At 41.5% G+C, this 15,012-nt stretch overlaps 1 protein-coding gene across 2 annotated transcripts in view; it reads right to left on the minus strand.

The window, feature by feature from the left end:
* Nucleotides 1-13,163, minus strand: part of LOC5571944 (protein peste) — a 41,803-nt gene extending 28,640 nt beyond the window's left edge. Inside the window, exon 1 of one of the 2 annotated variants that reach the window (XM_021844718.1) lies at nt 13,046-13,163. The gene's annotated coding sequence lies outside the window, so the exon portion shown is untranslated. The remainder of the gene's footprint in view (nt 1-13,045) is intronic. The other variant, XM_001659994.3, reaches the window with a different exon arrangement.
* Nucleotides 13,164-15,012: the final 1,849 nt, after the last annotated feature.

Raw genomic sequence — 15,012 nt, forward strand, 5'->3', positions numbered from 1 at the left:
ACGATGCTTTGGATAGACCATTCACTATGCTGGAATTTTCTATGGCTCTTCTTTCATCAAACAACTCCTCTCCGGGACGCGGTATGATTAAGTTCAATCTTCTTAAAAATCTCCCTGATATCGCTAAAAGACGGTTGCTTGACCTGTTCAACTCATTCATGGAACACAACATTGTTCCACCTGAATGGAGACAGGTCAAAGTAATAGCTATTCAAAAGCCTGGGAAACCAGCGTCTGATCATAATTCGTACCGCCCGATCGCTATGTTATCATGTTTAAGGTAATTGTTAGAAAAAATGATCCTATCCCGACTCGATCACTGGGTCGAATCAAACAACATGCTTTCCAGTACACAATTTGGCTTTCGCAAGGGCAAAGGAACAAACGATTGTCTAGCGTTGCTTTCATCAGATATTCAACTAGCCTTTGCGGACAAGGAGCAATTGGGTTCGGTTTTCTTGGACATTAAGGGCGCCTTTGATTCAGTTTCCATAGAAATATTGTCAGGAAGCCTGCACAATAGTGGACTACCTGGAATGTTGAATAATCGTACATAATTGTACAATTTGTTGTCAGAAAAACACATGAGCTTCACTCTCGGTCAACTGACAACTTCCAGAATTAGCTATATGGGTCTTCCCCAAGGCTCATGTCTAAGTCCCTTGCTTTATAATTTTTATGTTAAAGATATTGACAACTGTTTGGAAGAACCATGCACGCTTAGACAACTTGCAGATGATGCTGTGGTCTCTATGAAGGGCCCACGAGCGGAAATCCTGCAAAGACCATTGCAAAATTCCCTTGATAATCTATCCACTTGGGCTAGAAACTTAGGGATCGAGTTTGCTCCGCAAAAAACTCAACTGGTTGTATTTTCTAGGAAGCGGAATCCTGCCCAACTGAAGCTTAAGCTTTTGGGAACAGACATCGACCAGTCTTTGACTTCAAAATACCTTGGGGTCTGGTTTGATTCAAAAGGCACTTGGCGAACCCGTATTAGGCATTTAACGGAAAAATGCCAACAAAGGATCAATTTTCTACGAACAATTACCGGAACATGGTGGGGTGCTCACCCGGAAGACCTCATAAAACTCTATAAAACAACCATTCTCTCTGTTCTAGAGTATGGCTCTTTCTGCCAACTGATTAAATTGGAACGAATTCAATATCGTTGTTTGCGTATCGCCTTAGGGTGTATGCACTCAACACATAATGCGAGCCTAGAGGTTCTGGCAGGGGTTTTACCGCTACAGAACCGATTCTGGGAGCTCTCGTTAAGAATACTGATTAAGTGTGGAGTGAGCAACACACTCGTTATCGAAAAACTCCAAGAATTGCTCAAACTGAATGCTCAGTCAAAATTCATGAGAGTTTATCTCTACTACATGTCATCTGACATTAGCCTTCCATGTTACAACCCCCCACGTGTACGCTTCACCAATGACAGTTCCTCTGTTGAATATGATCTGTCCATGAAACAAGCTATCCATGGAATTCCAGAACAACTTCGATGTATTACTATCCCACGTATTTTTAACGCAAAGTACCAGAATGTCGATTCCTACAGGAGATATTTCACTGACGGGTCCCGTATAAATGGATCCACTGGCTTCGGTGTCTTCAATGAAAACTCTTCCGCCTTCCGAAAACTTCAGGAACCTTGCACGGTTTATGTTGCTGAGCTGGCAGCAATCAACTTCGCTTTGGGGATGATCTCAAACATGCCCGCAGACCACTTCTTCATCTTCTCGGATAGTCTCAGTTCTATTGAGGCTCTCCGATCGATGAAACCTGTAAAGCATGCATCTTACTTTCTTACAAAAATAAGAGAGCAGATGTGTGCACTGGTCGAAAGATCATATAAGATAACCTTTGTATGGGTCCCCTCACATTGCTTAATTTATGGCAATGAGAAGGCGGACTCGCTCGCAAAGGTGGGCGCTGAGGAAGGTGAGATTTATGATAGGCGAATTTCACACGATGAATTTTTTCATTTAGTACGTCAAAGTTCTCTTCACGGTTGGCAAAGCGATTGGCTAAATGGCCAACTGGGACGGTGGTTACATTCCATAATTCCTAGAGTTTCCTTGCGAGCCTGGTGGAAAGGTTTGGACATAAGTCGAGATTTCATTCGCGTGATGTCAAGACTTATGGCCAACCATTACTCGCTAGATGCACATCTACACAGGATTAACCTCGCGCTGAGCAATATTTGTAGTAGGTGTGGTTCCGGTTATGATGACATCGATCACGTAGTTTGGCAGTGCCCGGATATGGACGCCTCCAGAGCGCAACTTTTGGATACCCTTGCGGCCCGAGGTAGACAACCCTATGTTCCAGTTAGAGATGTGTTGGGCACCCGCGATTTCACTTATATGGTCGCAATTTACGATTTCCTTCGCTTGTCTTGTATAAAAGTTTAATTCTCTTGTGTTCTCTTCTCCAGTTTTTTTTTTCTCTGTGTTGTCCCTTTTGTGTTGGATTGAGGATCCTGGCCATCCGGCAGACGAATACCGGCAAGAAATTGGTACCAACGCCATGACACGATAATAGAGCTACCACGCTGTACCTCCCGGATGAGCTGCAGAGAACCCTAAACCCAATCCTTACCATGTCCTTCCCTTTCAAAATTGTGACCATTAACCTCGAGTTGCCACGAGTACCCTGGCTCCATCCCATACTAACTTTGGTAATGAAAAAGTAAATAAATTGTAAATAGTACAAAAATGAACTTCGGCTCCGTAAAGCGTTACACGCATTTGAGCCCCAAATAAACGAACTAGTAAAAAAAAAAAAATACAACGTACTCTCCCAAATTCTATGTCGCCGTCTATCATCAATTGCTAGAGAATTCATTGGGCAATGTCTGGCAGGATTTATGGGCAAACGAGCAAGAACGGACCAGATATTTGCCATCCGCCAGATGTTGCAGAAATGCCGCGAATACAATGTACCCACACATCATTTATTCATCGATCTATGATACCCAATCGATCGAGAACAGCTATGACAGATTATGCACGAATACGGTTTCCCGGACAAACTGATAAGATTGATCAAGGCGACGATGGAGCGAGTGATGTGCGTAGTCCGCATATCAAGGACACTCTCGAGTCCCTTCGAATCTCGAAAAGGGTTACGGCAGGTTGATGGCCTTTCGTGTTTACTGTTCAACATTGCGTTAGAGGGTGTGATAAGAAGAGCGATGATGAAATTTGTGGCTGCGCTCTTCTGCAAACTATAAGAAAATGTTCTTTTGATCAACTTTGTCGAAGACACTTTTGATCTAACTCTTCATTTGAGCTAAGTAAATTGATTTTGAAAGTTTTAACTAAGGGTGGACCCAAAAAATCAGTTATTTTGATCTAACTTTTTAATATTCAGTTTTACGTGAACGTGGTCTTCAGAAGAATTGCAGAGGAAGTAAAGATACACATTTTTGCTGAACATCGCAAGTTTGTAATTCTTTTGATTTTGAAGTTATCAGCAAATTAAAGTGAAAAACTATGAAATCTTTAGATGCCTATAACTCATAGAGTTGGTTCGATAATTTTTTTCTTTTAGTGGCATTAGAAACGGCATACAATAGACAATTTTTGCTGCAAAAACTGTGAGAATGTAATTTTTGTAAATTGAAAAAATTAACTTCAAAAATACATTAAAAAACTCAAAATTCACTTGTAACTAACAAGATTTTAAAGTGAACGGCGTGCTGTTTTTAGCAAAGTTGTAGAATTTAACTAGATCTACCACTTTCCCATGCACCACTATTTAACTTTTTTCTTAAAATATGCAAAACTCAATTACGAATAACTTCTCTGAAGACATCGAACGTCTAAAATCGACGAGAACAGAGAAAACACATTGTATTTGGCTAAATTGTTGATTCGGTCCATTGTGAAGTGGTAATAGACCATTTCCGTGATTTTTTTTTATTGGCTTATATGCTTTCTGTCAATTCTGTCAATGTCGATAGGTATTTCTTTAATGAACAACATTGCCGAATACCGTAAAGCAATCCGATATTTATGAAAAAAAGCTATTAAGCATAGACTATTCGGAAATTTTGCCCGAGTTTGTTATTATTGTTATTTCTTTACGTGTTAATCAACGTCGCCTTGCTAAGAGGTTTTCATTGAATAACTTTTTTCTCAAATGTCGGATTGTTTCACGGTCTTCGGCAATATTCTTCATGGTAAAAATACCTATCGTGGTTTGTATTCAGAATTTTTATAGAGGTCTGTGGGCGATTTTTCTTTGCAAAAGTAAGTTTTCCCATAGTAAATCCCATACAAACTTTGAATGGCTGGCGCTAAAATATACTTGTTTTTAATTATGAATCGTGGTTTTACGGCTAACCAGCCGAATGGAAGTTTAACAACTACCGAAAAGCTAAACATTACATATAATTTGCAATTGGATTAGATGGACAAATTGATGTGAAGATTTGCGAAAAAGTTACACGTCTTCTGAAATCGAATTCAGGTTAACTTCTGCGTTCATGAGTCCTCTCATGGCGTAGTGGTAACGCGCCCCAACTAGAGATCGGGGAGTCGTGAGTTCGATTCTCACTGAGAAGACGTGTAACTTTTTCGCAAATCTTCACATCAATTTGTCCATCTAATCCAATTGCAAATTATATGTAATGTTTAGCTTTTCGGTAGCTGCTAAAATATAGTTTCTCCGATCGAGCTAAAATTTTGTACAGTTGTTATGGGACCTAAATGCAATCCAAAAAGTGGACTGGAGCAAGAATCTAAATTTTGTCCCACACTATTGAACAAACTGTGCCACATCTCGAATTATTTTTCAAAATGTGGTATCTATGTTTTCAAAAATTTATAAGAAAATCAGGAGTGCATATAAACCAAATCTGAAAGCATTAATATTCATTAAAATGATTGTCTTTCGAAGAAAAATACAAAAACTGGGGGTTAGATCTGACGGAAATGGTCTATTATCAATGTGTTCTCGAACTACTGTGCGACAACTGATAACGATAGTATCAATGTCGGTTTGTTCAACGTGTTCACGCAAAACGCGAACGGTGTGCAACATTTCAACCCTGATCAGTTCAGTCGTCGTTTTCACCCTGTTGTTGATCCTGTCTATGTAATCCATTCCCCCCTATTCCCAATTATGTAAAGCAAACATATAACTAACCTCGAGTCGCCGCGAGTATTTCGGCTACCACCACTAACAAGCACCCTTTCCTACCTGAACCTCTCTCACACACACACACTACTTCACGCAACCCTATCGACAAACTTGAGCTCTCCATCATCACACCACCCGGACCACCGATTGCAGCATCCAGTATGTAGTACATAAGACAGTGGAAATTTCCCACCGAAGCCATTTCACTGTGCATGCAATGAATCCTTCTACCTGCAGCCTACTTAAGGAGCTTGCGTGCACAGAATTCATTCATTCAGTTTCATTCAGTATTTAGCCGTTGTATGGCACGCGCAATAAACCGTCGTAGTTCGAAAACCGATACCCAAAGCGTTTCTCTCACCGAAAGCAGCCCAACCTAGTAGTCCTTTTCAGGACTGTTGTTAAGAAATCATATTCACAGTCTGAGCTATCGACACCCCAGGCATTCCTTCAGAAGAAGGAACTGGCCGATCATCCCTGGCATTCCGAAGAGGAATTGGCCGCCGAAGCAGGGATCCTTCAACCGAAAGGATTGCCCTCATCAACTACTGTCCGTGATCGGACATTTTGGTCCTTCGAGCCGGATCTGAGTGATCCGCATCCAGCGTGTTGCACCCGCAACCGTGGCTTGGCAATCAACCGATTGCCCATCGTTCCCGTTGTTCCCGTCGATGCTCAGCAGAGTTGTTAAGAAAAATATTCCTCGCTGCTTCGATGAGGGAAATTGCCTTCCGTAAGTGTGAAAGTAAGTCGCGAGTGAAAAACGTAAGTGCAAAAGTAAGACGTGAGTGAGAAACATTTCGCGAAACGTGAGTGCGAAAGAGAAGTGGAAAAACTGTTCCGAGAGTGCGTGAATTGTCGCCGCGGAAAGAGTAACCGATGTGTTAATCGATCAACCAGTGAGAAAAATTGCCACGTGTGCAATTTGTTGAACGTGTCGAAACACGTTCGTACCTGTCGTCGCCGTGCGGAAGCGAAACGCACCATCGCCGTGTTCGATGCCGATCGAGCACACACCAACGAAAACCGACCAGAAGGAGAGGATGGCGGAGCTGAAATCGCTTGTTCACCTACTCGGACAGGTGAAAGCGAAAGTGACGCGCATCCGCAATTCCGCCGAAGAAGCATCCGGAGCTGGAGCAGTGCAGTTAGATTTGATCCAGCTGAAGCTCTACCAGCGAAATTTGGAAACCCACTACAAGGAGTATTGTGAGTTGCATCGCCAAATTGTGACTCTGACGCCCGCCGAGAAGCTGATCGAACAGGATGAAGCGTACATCGTGTTCGAAGCCCAGCACAACGAAACCTGCCTGCTAGTCGAAACGCTAATCCAGTCCATGACCGACACCACCGACATGAGACTGCAACGAAGAAGCCAGCAAGAAGAAGCACCCCGCATCATCGTCCAGCAGCAACCGCTGAAAGCACCCATCCCCACGTTTGATGGGAAACCAGAGAACTGGCCACGCTTCAAGGCCATGTTTCTCGACGTGATGAGGACCTCCACCGATTCCGATGCCATCAAGCTCTACCACCTTGATCGAGCTTTGATCGGTAGTGCAGCGGGAATCATCGATGATTGCACCATGCAATCCAACAACTACGCCCACGCATGGAAGCTGCTGGAAGAACGATTCGAAGACAAGCGCCTCATCGTAGATACTCACATCTTGGGTATGCTACACCTGAAGAAGATGACCCGACCCAGTGCAAAGGAGCTCCGTGAACTGATCGACGATGTAACCCGGCACATCGACGGTCTGACCCTGATGGAGGAGCAAATGCTTGGAATGTCCGAGCGTTTCGTCGTGAACCTGGTTGCGACAGCGTTGGACAACCGAACCCGGATGGAGTGGGAATCCACGGTGCCCCACAAGCAAATTCCCACCTACAACGAGACCATGGACTTCCTGAAGAAGCGTTGTTCAATTCTCGAGCGATGTGAAGACGCAATCGAGAAGCCCACCGTGAAGCCGATCCCAGCGAAGAGTTCCAGCCAAATGAAGACCTTTGCTGTTACCGAACCAGCAGAACCGATCTGCCAAGTGTGTGGCAACGGAAGCCACCCAATCTTCAAGTGCGACGCCCTCCGCAAGATGTCCGTTCCAGAACGAGAAGCCAAGGTAAGAGAGCTCAAGACTTGCTTTAATTGTTTGCGAACGGGTCATAGGAGTAGTGCGTGTAAATCCCTTTTTAACTGTTGGAAATGTGAAGGTCGACACCACACCCTTCTCCACCCTATCGAATCTGATGTGTCTCCATCCAAATCCAGATCCGATGATTCGGATTCCGAAACAAAACCCATCTAATACAGTCCACTTCTGCCGTCTATCCTACCAAGAAAATCCACCACATGTGCAACAGTCTTTTGATGACCGCAATGGTTCAAGTGTTCGATGCCAATGGTGAACTTCAGCCTTGTCGAGTCTTCCTCGATAGTGGTTCCCAAGCAAATATTGTTTCTCGTAAACTTGTCCAATCCCTGAAACTCCCTCGGCTCGCAACAAAGGTTGATATTGTTGGAGCCAACAACCAAAAGTCATCCCTGTCAGAAGTAGCGAAGCTCAGAATTCAATCTCGTTATTTTGACTACAGTGCGCAGTTAGAGTGTCTTGTTTCCGATCAAGTCACTGGCCCAATACCGTCAGCTCCCATCGATATCAAATCATGGGACATTCCGCCCGGATTTGCACTTGCCGATCCAAATTTCCACATTCCCAGTGAAATCGATCTCCTCATTGGCATTCAGCACTTCTTCAAGCTGATGATGCCAGGACAAATCAAACTCTCCGAGGATCTTCCTATCCTCCAAGAAACCCGTCTTGGATGGATGATCGCTGGAGCTGTTAATTCTACTCGTCCTAAGCCAGACAAGTACATAGTTGGTGTACAGTCGTTAACCGGTCAAGTAAATCCCTCCTGTCGAAACTGTCTGCCCCGTCGTACAGTGTATAGTCCCACAGAGAATCTCTCCCTCGATCCACCTGATTTTCCATCTTTCCCAAAACGATCGATCTTTCGAAAAAGAAGCCTTGTTTATCCCTATGTTTCCCAAAACCTTGAAGATACTCAATACATGAAACAGATCCGTCAGTCCACAAACCCACAAAGTTGTCAGTTACCAATCCAAGTAAATGAGCCCTTGAAACCCAAACAGTCACGGAATCCTCCAACCGCATGTGCTGAAAACCCGCTTTACGATCTTCTGCTAGAATCCCGACAGTCTTTAGTGAATTCTCGTTCTTCCCCTAGTAACTCAAACCGTACGTCTAGTTCATCCACACTACTCTTTAACCAGAATCAAACCGTTACAACCAAACCCATCGTAATCAATCCAGGTCAACAACGTCCGCATTCCGTTAATACCGTTAATGTAAGTGATTCCGCTAATCTGTCAGATACCCAGCCCGTAATGAATCAAAAAATCACTGTAGCACCACTGCCCTCAAATCCACCGGTTTCACACTTTTCGTTGGCGGGAGAATGTTCACGCAAAACGCGAACGGTGTGCAACATTTCAACCCTGATCAGTTCAGTCGTCGTTTTCACCCTGTTGTTGATCCTGTCTATGTAATCCATTCCCCCCTATTCCCAATTATGTAAAGCAAACATATAACTAACCTCGAGTCGCCGCGAGTATTTCGGCTACCACCACTAACAAGCACCCTTTCCTACCTGAACCTCTCTCACACACACACACTACTTCACGCAACCCTATCGACAAACTTGAGCTCTCCATCATCACACCACCCGGACCACCGATTGCAGCATCCAGTATGTAGTACATAAGACAGTGGAAATTTCCCACCGAAGCCATTTCACTGTGCATGCAATGAATCCTTCTACCTGCAGCCTACTTAAGGAGCTTGCGTGCACAGAATTCATTCATTCAGTTTCATTCAGTATTTAGCCGTTGTATGGCACGCGCAATAAACCGTCGTAGTTCGAAAACCGATACCCAAAGCGTTTCTCTCACCGAAAGCAGCCCAACCTAGTAGTCCTTTTCAGGACTGTTGTTAAGAAATCATATTCACAGTCTGAGCTATCGACACCCCAGGCATTCCTTCAGAAGAAGGAACTGGCCGATCATCCCTGGCATTCCGAAGAGGAATTGGCCGCCGAAGCAGGGATCCTTCAACCGAAAGGATTGCCCTCATCAACTACTGTCCGTGATCGGACACAACGTTCACCATTCCAAGATACAGTCATCTGTCAGAAAGAACCATAAAGCGACAACAACGTGTAATCGTATTGTTGAGTGGCAAATAGATTAGCAAACTATATTAAACTATTATTTGGAGATTCACTATTGAACATTAGCAGAGGTTTGATACTATATATTGCGTTAAATTAGTTAAATTCAATGATTTATTGTCCATTCAGGGTTGATTGCTTTCGGCTGCCGAGTTGCCGAAGATTAGGTTATCTGGGTCTGAGAATGTTATAGATTAATCGTAAGTCGGAGATTGAATTACATTCTGAATTATGGCCTGTCACGCACATTAGTATAGTTTTGAAGTACCGTAAATTCGGGTCAAATTGATCAGTAGGGTGTAATTGATCACCGTGTCACACTATTTTAATTCGTGCTTATGGAGCACAAATATCAATGTAACCTGCAGCGGAAGAACGTTGTTTGTCGTAACTATTGTCGAATAGCGTGTTGTGAAGTTTTTTGCGTTAAAGAATGTTTGTTTCTATGAAAATAATGTAAAATTCCAAAATCATTTACGGTGCATTATTGACAAACATCCATAAACTTCTAGTTCGAAACAAGAACTTGAACATTGTATAAACCTGAAAGTTTGTGATGATGCTTAAGATATATTTCCAAACCAGATTTCATCATCAAAACTCGTACCAATTTGGTCATTCGGTTGGAATGTTTGATTTTCTGTTGGATGTCGAGAAATTCCTTAGGAAATTGCATACATTTGGGCGTTTTCCGCGTATTGCTTGAAATGTAAATTTTTATTATTTCTTTAAATATGGTATTGTTAAGAATTTAAGAAGCATAGTCGGATTCAGGGAGCTCAAATGTGTTATGTAGAGCCGTTTTGAAAACTACCAATAATCGCATTGACAAGTGATCAATTTCACCCCGAAATGAGATCCTCCAATATTTTATTTTAGATACATTTCTTAGCACCAAAATGACATTTGTTAGAAAATTTCGGTACATGAGCCAATAAGTCTCACGCTCGTACTTGTTTGGGATGGTACACAAATTATGTCACGCTAAATTTCAACATTTTTGACACCATCCCCCCCCTCTTTTGTCACGTATTTTGTATGAGTCCTCCGAAATTTTTGTAAGGCTTGTCACGCTTGGCTTGACCCCCTACCCCCCCTCGGAGCGTGACGTAATTTGTGCATGACCCCTTTTCATGCATTCAGTTGTTTGGCATTGTCAACATTATAGAAGACAGACAAGAAAAACCGTGAAAAATGAACAATTTCACCCTACATTATGGGATCTGTTGGGAATCGATCATCATAAAATCTACCGGGCAAGGAAAGCGTACTGAAATGTATGAAAAGCCCAACTCTATAACCGTACAATGTTGCTTTTTGAAATTTATATTGCGCATTTCTCTCACCAATGGACTATCGCAGAAGTTTTTACATATGCGGGAACGCTAATAACAGTGCGCGATTGCATCAAATCGAGTCGGTGTCTTCAGCGGGGTTATTTATCGAAGTCCAAAGAATAAGTGCTCTGAAGACACCAACATGATTCGATGCAATCACGCACTTTTATTCGCATTTTCGCACTTATGAAACCGCACTTCGCAGTCCAGTAGTGAATGAAATACCGTTATTTCGGGTGAAATTGATCATTTTTCACGGTTTTTCTTGTCTGATTTCTATAATGTAGGCAATACCAAACAACCGAATGCAGAAAAACTAGTACGAAGGTGAGTCTCATTGGCCCAAGTACCGAAATTTTCCAACATCTGCCATTTTAGTACTAAAAAATATCTCTAAAATAAAAAAATCGGGTGTTGCCATTTCGGGGTGAAATTGATCACTAATCAATGCAATTATTGTTAGTTTTCAAAACAACTCTACATAATAAATTTGAGCTCCCTGAATCCGAATATGCTTGCTAAATTCTTAACAATACAATACTTATAGAAATAATGAATGTTTAAATTTCAAGAATTACGCAGAAAACGCCTAAATGTATGCAATTTCCAAAGGAATTTCCTGATATCTAACAGAAATCCAATTATTTCAACCAAATGCGCGAATCGGTACGAGTTTTGGTTATGATATCTGGTTTGGGGATATATCTTAAGTATCCTCACAAACTTTCAGGATTATACCATGATCAAATCCTTGTCTAGAACTCGAAGTTTATTGATGTTTGTCGATACTGCACCGTACAAGATTTTGAAATTTTACATTATTTCCATAGAAATACACATTCTTTAACGCAAAAATCTTCAAAATACACAATTTGACAATACTTACGACAAACAACGTCCATTCACTGCAGGTTACATCGATATTTGTGCTCCATTAGGAAGAAATAAAATCGAGTGACACGGTGATCAATTTCACCCGAATTTACGGTACACAGCTTTAAGCTGCGCTACAGACAAGCTGCTAATAGGCGTTATATCTGTCCCGGTGACGATTCCCAACACAACTCTATCAAAAAAGTTTTTTTTTTAGGAAAAAAGATCCCCACTTGACTTTGGCACCTCCATATTTGTAAATCCGGCCCTGCTCTTGGTTAAAATAATGTTAGCCCTTGAGCTACTGAACATCTCTCTAAGTGGTCCGACTTCTGAGATATCCGAAAACAAAAACTGCATGTTCACTTGCACCGCCTGTTGGCGTAAACCGTATCTGAATGACCACCGCATGTCTTCCATTGAACTACTGAACAACTCTTCCGAATACACGGACCTTCTCAATCATTATGATCTAGAGATATCTTCTTCTTCTTCTTGGCATTACATCCTCACTGGGACAGAGCCTGCTTCTCAGCTTAGTGTTCTTATGAGCACTTCCACAGTTATTGATCGAGAGCTTCTTTGCCAGAGTTGCCATTTTTGCATTCGCATATCGTGCGGCAGATACGATGATACTCTGTGCCCATGGAAGTCAAGCAAATTTCCATTACGAAAAGATCCTGGACCGACCGGGAATCGAACCCAGACACCTTCAGCATGCCAGCATCTAGAGATATCATATGTTACAAAGTTAGCATTAGTTATAAAAAGAGCACCCGCACAATAAAAACCCCTCTCCGCACCTTCCATCTTTTTTTTTTCATAATTTGTATGAGAAATGAACTGAATTTCTTTTCAAAACAGTTGAAAATCTAAAACCCGTGCGGATTTCACGGAGTTTTTTCGTTCTAAGTTCGCAGAGTTAATGATTTGAATTTGGGGTCAAGGCACAAACAACGTAGTGTTATATTGATCGATCCCAGAGGGGTTAACCCTCTCTTTCCCATGGTAGTCACAGGTGATCAACCGATATTCGACGAACGCTAGCTTAAGCGAATTTGTACGATTAGCTCAATAATTATTGGAATACATTTATGCGTTCATTTGTCTCATCAAACGTCAAAATCAGTGAACTAAGAGTCAAACTATTGAATAACATTCGAAAATGTTTATACTGATTTTGAATAATTTATTTGCAACCACTTTTGTTCGAGCATTTTTTTTTTAGAAACGCTGATTTAACAGTTAAATTTTCGAACAAAGCTGTGGGAAAGAAAGGGTTAACAGTGCACCTCACAAGTCGTTTTCTCATCACGTGCTTTCTGATGACTGCTTTGTTATTTAATCTAATCACATCATAGTTTATACTGCACACTGATTGCACCTTTTTACTATCAATATGTACGAATATTTACACCCTTTACCTACAACAGGGCTACACCATTCACTTTCTACACTACGAACTCGACATGTGCTTCCTAGTTCTCAGGACAGCTCTCCAGAGACTAATTGGAGCTTCTCGTCAAATTGATTTCTACACTGAAAAGTTGAAAGTTTCCTGACCACTTTATTGGTTTATTGTAGTTGTGTAATCCCGAATTGTCTAATCTCCTCCGGTATTCATTAGATAACACCTGTGATACTTATGAAATACAACGTTTCTTTATGCCTTTTGAATCGACAGATCATCTACCCACCTAATCAGTAAAAGGTACATGCAAGTGGGCATGGTAAGGGACTATTTCTTTCAAAAGGAAACAAAAAGTGCAATTGCATTTACACTGGCCGATGGTTATTTAAAAACAGGGAATAATAACTACAATAATAATAAATTCGTGTTTCACAGCTCAGTAGCTATTAGGTGCCCGGTTCAATGGAAAACTACATAAACTTCTCAAAAAGTAATTACCAAGGATGGAAATCTAGTGATCATGACAAAATAAGTGATGCATCGCGGTTGTTCTTTATCGTGCGATCATAGCAACAACGATTAGTCGTCAAGTCCTAACAACAAACTCCGCTCTGCGAAAAATGAATCGCTTGGCATGTGTGCTAACGATCAATTATATTCGCAAACCAAAATCATAACTTTTGGGGGATGTTTACGTTTTTATTCCGCGATCTGCCTTGTGGTATGTCATTTAAGATTCGAATGTCAATCGGGTATGGTCTGAGTGAAAAATTATGCCAAGAACGCGTTCTGATTCATGTTAATCGCGACTTGTAACAACATCCGACAAACGGTTTGTCCCGCGACAAACAGTGCATCGGATGCTCCATTTATCCTTACTATGCACGCGTGATGAGCTGTTCAAATCATGCTTCTGCAAGAGCAACAGCCCTTTTAGACCATTCAAATAATATGTTGTTAGTCGCTAGAGGCGATTTTTTTCCATCCTTGGTATTTACCAAGCAAGGGGCGGGACAGCCTACTGATCTTAAGGTAGATCATGAGTTGCTTTTGAGCAACTCAGAGTAACTCGATTTGTCCGGCTTCATGTGGACATAGCAACCATGAGCGTTTGATTGTTTGTTTCACAAAAAAAAAATTATATCGTGTCATAGGTAGGGTAAGTGTTCCCTTAGTTGTGGGTGTTCCTATAGTTGCGGTAGTGCCGTTTTCACTGATTTTATTACATTAGCCACAGAACCGACACTGCCAATCGACGTATTGGTTTGTTGATACACGGAATAGTTGAAAAGAGCGTTCAAATTGCTTTTAAACTGATGAAATATCACTAAAACTGCTAAAACTTTTCTTACTTGTACCAATAGCTGCGGTAAAGTGTTCCTATAGTGGAGGATCCCATAAGAAAACAACGGATACCGCAACTATAGGAACACAAATTAAAAATATACCGCAACTAAAGGAACAGTGTGCCAATAGTGGAGGTATTATTTTTCACTGACATGAAGTGGATTACTGCGATGAAATCATTTTTCTCATTAAGTCAATGGTCGTTACTTCCCGTTACAACATTAACATGTACATTAATTGCGCTTCTTGAATTTAGGCAGTTAAATGAAGTTCAATCGTGCTTAGTACCTCCACCATTGGTACATCTATCCTATGCGAAGGCATTCCTTATCAGAGATCTACACTGTTGAAAATAATGAAGATTACACGTCATGTAAATTCCATTCATGCGATGTAAACATGACGTCATGTAAATTTAAGTCTGAAATCATGTAAAAATATGTTGTATGTCATGTAATCACTCAGGATCCTGCTGGTTTACATGACGTATAATTGAAGTTTACATGATACATCATGTAAATATCCATGATATTCCACGCTCCAATTATGTGCATTACATTTCTCAGAAATTTACACGTTTCGTTCGAACTGTGTAGTTTTGAATTAAAAACTGGAGTCAAACATTTTCTTTAA

Source organism: Aedes aegypti, chromosome 2 (genome assembly GCF_002204515.2).
Source record: "Aedes aegypti strain LVP_AGWG chromosome 2, AaegL5.0 Primary Assembly, whole genome shotgun sequence".
In the NCBI taxonomy this organism is placed as follows: domain Eukaryota; kingdom Metazoa; phylum Arthropoda; class Insecta; order Diptera; family Culicidae; genus Aedes; species Aedes aegypti.